Consider the following 6183-nt stretch of genomic DNA (forward strand, 5'->3'; position numbering starts at 1 on the left):
ATATACACAGCACTATATGTAAAATAGGTACAGAACAAGGTCCTATTGTGTAGAAAAGGGAACTATATTCAATATCTTGTACTAGACCAGAATGGAAAAGAATATGAATAAAGTATCAATCACTTTGCTTTAAGAAATTTTTTAAACTACAAGGAAACACAGTACTAGTTGTATTTCCCTATCTACCTATAGAATATTTGAGAAAAAAGTACATGAACTCCTGGTCTGTCTTAGTTGCGATTTCAAAAAGAGTTACGAGTCATCTATGTAATAATGTACCATTTTGGTGGGCTCTGCTCTAGGAACAGTGAAGAAGTTAGGATGGGAAGATGCTCTGTCGTTGCCTTGAGACTCTCATGGAAGAAAGAATAGGCAAATCACATGATGCTAGAAGTTCATGCTGTGTAGCTGTATTAAATAGGAATGAGGAAGAACGCTGGGAACTTTTACCTCCAATATACTGGAAGTTTTGTGAAAACCTCGCGGTAAGTAAATCAAAACAAATTATTAAAGGGTTTTGAAATTATTACAGGTTATCATTTCTTAGAGGATTGTGTTTAGCTTTAGAAGTGAACAAGAACTATTACATGTCAGGAGCAATGGGGAACACAAACTCCTATATCTTTTGGTCGCATGATCCCAGTGAGAGAGATGAGGGGTTCATTTGCTTTCCTTTTGTGTTTTCTTTGTAAGCCTCTGTGGGAACCATGGTTACTGCTATGTGAGGTGGCCATTAGATAACTAGAAATAAACACTGTTCTGGAGTTGACTTGTTGGAAGGGGAAACAGACACAGTTTTCTGCCTTCTGTTGCTGGAGTGACATTGCTGTTGTTTCTTTGGATTTCTAAGAGGAAAAAGTAGCCTGATTCTTCTCTTTTTTTTAATTTTTAAAACATTTATTGAAGTATAGTTGATTTATAGTGTTGTGTTAATTACTGCTGTACAGCAAAGTGACTCAGTTATACATACATGTATATTCTTTTTCATGTTCTTATCCATTATGATTTGTCACAAGATATCGAATATATCAGTAAGACCTTGTTATTTATCCATCTTATATATAATATTTTGCCTCTGCTAATCCCAAACTCCCATCCTTCCCTCCCCTAGACCCTTCCCCTTGGCAACCACAAGTCTATTCTCTATATCTGTGAGTCTGTTTCTGTTTCATAGATATGTTGATTTGTATCATATTTTAGATTCCACATATAAGTGATATTTGTCTTTCTCTTTCTGACTTACTTCACCTAGTATAATAATCTCTAGGTCTATCCATGTTGCTGCAAATGACATTATTTCATTTGATTCTTTTAAACTAGGATTTGAATGAGGTAAAATTTGTTAAGTTGTTGAAATATCATATACACACTGGCTGCTAACATTACAACAAACAGATATACATCTTAATATGAAAAAAATAGTTTTTAAGACTACAGCACATTAAAAAAATAGGATCACATTCCTCCTAAGGTGTACAGACTAAGTTATCTTATTGATGAACTAGGAAACAAAATCTTTCTGTTTCACCCTTTTTTGAAATATTTCTCTTTCAACTTTAAGAACTATTTTTGCAGACTCACCACACATTTCAATCACACCCAAAAACATGTTTCATGAGATACGGGTAATGGTATACCAAAATGTCTCTGGTGTTCAGTTTTGAAATAGAGCTCTCGCTTAAAGATATTCAGCAAGAACCCACAAACACTGGTAGCATTTTACTTTTAAACTAGTGGCACTAGTTCTTAAACAACAACAGGAAGAAAGAAACTATTGAATATTGTTGCCCATTTTTTTCTGAACTTGTTCATTTATGCACCTGTACTTCTGATTTGTTCAGAGTAAACAGGCTATGTTTTCTACCTTTTCACTTAAAAAGTAATTTATACACACATTTTCACATGGAAACAGAGTCAACATACTTGTAACTTTTCATGGCTATGGAACAGTCTATTTTGTTAAGATACTAACAAGAAAAATATGACTGACATACAGACAGTACTGAGTTGTTGGACATTTGTGCTATTTTCTTTATTCATGTTATTAGCCATTGCTATGAGTATATGTTATTTTGTAATAATTTACAAGATAATAAATTACAAATTGCTCTTCTATTTTTTACTGGAGTACCTTCTTCAAAATGGAAATACTGAGCCAAAATGTATGGGCAAATTTGTAAATTTGGGGATACATTTTTCTACTGTTTCTGAGTCAATTTAGAGAGTTATACTGATAATGTATGTGTTCTTATCCTTATGCCTTATCTATTTTCATCAACAAATGGTTTTCCTATGTTAATAATTCTATCAGTATAATGGTTAAATTGAATGAATAAGACTCACAGAAGAAAATTAAAAATAACTTTAGTTATGTCTCCTGTGTCATTTAAAATGTATTCTGTGGAACTGGTTCTTCCACTGTTCTTCTGTCAAAACCTGGGTAGACTCCATTACTATTCTGGTCACTATTAAGTAATACAAATAGTCCTCCAGTTAGTAATTAAGATATCTATACCATATGACCCAGCAATTCCGCTACTAGGTATATATCCGAAAAAACCAGAAACACTAATTCAAAAAGATATATGCACCCCAGTGTTCATAGCAACATTATTTACAATCACTAAGATATGGAAGTGAACTAAGTGTCCATCAGTAGATGAATGGATAAAGAAGATGTGGTGTATATATACAATGGAACACTATTCAGCCATAAGAAAGAACAAAATTTTGCCATTTGCAGCAACATGGATGGCCTTGGAAATAAGTTGGACAGAGAAAGACAGATACTATATGATATCACTTATATGTGGAATCTAAAAAATACAACAGACTAGTGAATACACCAAAAAAAGAGAAGCAGACTCACAGAGAGAAGAAAATAGTGGTTATCAGTGTGGGGGAGGGGCAATATAAGGGTGGGGGAGTGGGAGATACTAACTATTGGGTGTAAGATAGGCTACAGGGATATATTGTACAGCATGAGGAGTACAGCCAGTATTTTCTAACAACTGTAAATGGAGGGTAACCTTTAAAAATTGTACAAAAACTAAAAAAAATTTTTTTAAATTTATACCAATGCAATAATCAAAATTTCCATTCTGATTTTAAATTAATATTTTTACTCCTTCTCCCACCTAAGATCAGGAAAGAGATGGTCAAATTCCTTCCCTCACCCCACCTAGAGCTTTCACTCCTCTTCCTGCATCTTGCTACCCAAAGTTTCTGACCCCTCTCTCATACGAACACAGTAAGGGAAAAATTGGGTAAGGGGGTAGGAAAGTTCTGACTAGACCAATATCTTCACAGCGGCCCAGCTTTCTACTCTTGGCAGAGATTTCCATTCAAATCTTTCTTTTGTAGGTGCTTTTGTGGGTTCTGCAAAACGTTCCCATCACTGGGGACCGCTCACCTACTATTCTCTTGGCTTCTGTAAATCCATCTTTGTCTCAGTTGGTTGTCTCCATCTTCTTCAGTCCTAAGGTATCTGGCAGCACTTCTACTTTCTATTTAAAGCTAGTCCCTCCTCTAGGAATTCATGTCTGATATGCCCAACAGTCCCGCACAACCCAGAACCCATAGAAAGCCCATAGGAAAGTCTTTTTCCCGTTGGCCCCTCCCCACCAAATTTAGGAATGCTTGTCGTCCCCAGCATCACTACCTGTCCTGGCTGCACTGTCGGAGCAGGACTGGGGCATCTATTGTTTAGATTCCCAAGTGAGAGTCAGACTTCCGTAGTGTTCAGAGGACACAAGCACTCCCTTGGTGCTGACCACCCTTTGCACTTCATTTTGAGTAAATCTCAAGACATTTTTGCAAGGTGGTTATTCTCATCCTCACATTACAGATAAGGAAACAGAAATTATGTGAATAAATAAGCAAGGGTTCAAACTCTGGCTCTAAGATCGATTCTCTTTCCATATCATGCCATGTGAAACTTTCAAGATATCACTATGTATAATGGCATTTTAAATATTAAGAAAAGCGTCATGAAATAAGCAGCGAGTTTTATCAAGCCTCACAGGAATTACAAAAACGAATGAAAAGTCCCTGCTTTCAATGACACCCAGTTAAGTAGGGGATGGAACCCAAATAATAGTACAAGCAACACATGAGAATTCAGAGCACTTGTTTAAAGCTAGAGGCTGAAAATCTTTTATCAGTTGCCAGTAGACATAGTCCAGCTAAATAGAGCTGAGGGCACAGATTCATTAGAACTATGTTGACATAATAAGGGGCTTATGCATGATACTGGGCAGAATTTTGTACTGATTTTTGTTTAAGTGACATTTGGCTCTTAGGAGTTTCTTGTATGAAATTTGCAAAATTTGATAATGCTTAGAATAAATCGGAAGGCTCTCCCTCAATTACTATTATGGGTATCATTACAATAACCCTTTAACCACGTCATTCCTCGCCTCCCCATGTTCTGCCTTCAAGCATCTCTCGCTTTTCTCCATTCATTTTCTCCCTACTGTAGATCCTTTGCTCACACTTAGGCAAACAAACACCCAGGCCTGAAGGATGACGTTTTCTAATCAGCTTCCCTCCCACCCCCACTCCAGTCCCAAAGTTTAAAAAATTCTAAGTGAACCATTCATAGGGGCATGATGACCTCATAGGTAAGATTTCTTTTCTATAATCTTATGATGATTTAATTATAAAAATATGAAGAGTAAAGGTCATTTTTTTCCCCCACAAATATTAAATTTAAATGTGAAAAATCCTTTGATAGGAGTACAGAGAAATTGAGGAAAAGTTGAAGGAGGTTAAAGCAATTCCTATTTCAGTTATTCTCTGGACCCTCTTGCCCTGGTAGAGATGGCACAGTCACTCTGATCGCTTATTGCCTTTGAGTCGTAAATTACTTTAGAGACAAGGTTAGTCTCATGTTCTCTCTTGGTTCAACATTTTTTTTTTTTTTTTTAAATACATTTAAAGTTGGCTTGATGCTTGGGTCATTCTTTTGATTAATTTAACCCAATAATACTGTTAAAACTACTTTTAAATACATATACCAACAGAAATATGTTGTTCTTATTCTTTATTTTTATATAATCAATTTAGTACAAGAATACTCTCTGAACATACAAGTAGGTTAAGATTTAGATTTTTTTTAACTTATTAAAAAGTAAATCTACATTCCCAGGCTCAAATATGTACATAATATTATTTACTTAATTATTACACAACAATGAAAAACTATATGGATTTTTGTTCATTTGGAAATAGGACATCACAAGAAGGTACTTTGTTTTTACATTGCTTTTCAAGTTTTACTGTAAATGAGTGATAACTGTGTAGTCACAAAGCCTTAGTCTCTTGTATCCAGAAATTTCTTTTAGATTATTTAAACCAGTTTCCAAAACTTTACTAATAAGAAAAACCAGGACTGGACAGATTAAAGAATTTAATTGACAATACAGAGTACCCTTTTAATATATTTACCTGCATGTTAAATTTGCACATTTTGTTGCATTTACAGAGTTATTAGGAAGAAAAAGTCATTAATTCTTTCTCAGGATACTCTGCCCACTGACACAACTAACTCTCCCAGTCGAACACAATGCATCAGTCAGTGCCCTGAACGAGTTAATGCTCTAGACTATCAGACAGTTATTTTAAATGAGCCATTTACACATGTGTAACACCTCACTTTTTTAATGGGAAAAATCTTTTGTGTTGATTTATGCATTATAGGATGAAAGTAGGTGTCATTTTATACATCTATATCTATGTCCATATCTTTATGTGTATGTACATATGTGTATGTATGTATATGTGTATGTATGTATGTATGATGCAAGGCATTTCCAAGCACAAGCTTTATTAGTGTGACTAAAACATCATCATCATTAGTGTAATACATACCCTGCCTGTTCAGCAATGAAGGAAATAATAGCATTTCACTGTCCTCTTAATTTATTCAAAACAATGAAAATAGACTTGGAAGTTTAGAATGAGAAGAGAACTTAGATTTTATCTAGATGTTACAAGCCTTTCATTTGACAGCACAATCATTAAAATACAAAAGAATAGAATGTCAGTCTTAAAGAATTGTGGACGAAGCCAACTAAAGTTTTGGATAAGAATTCCAAGTTACTTAATTACAAAAATTATGCTAACACACAAAAACAAGCATGAAAGAAAATATTTGTCACTGGACTCATTACAATGAGATTT

Source organism: Delphinus delphis, chromosome 5, assembly GCF_949987515.2.
Source record: "Delphinus delphis chromosome 5, mDelDel1.2, whole genome shotgun sequence".
Classification (NCBI taxonomy): domain Eukaryota; kingdom Metazoa; phylum Chordata; class Mammalia; order Artiodactyla; family Delphinidae; genus Delphinus; species Delphinus delphis.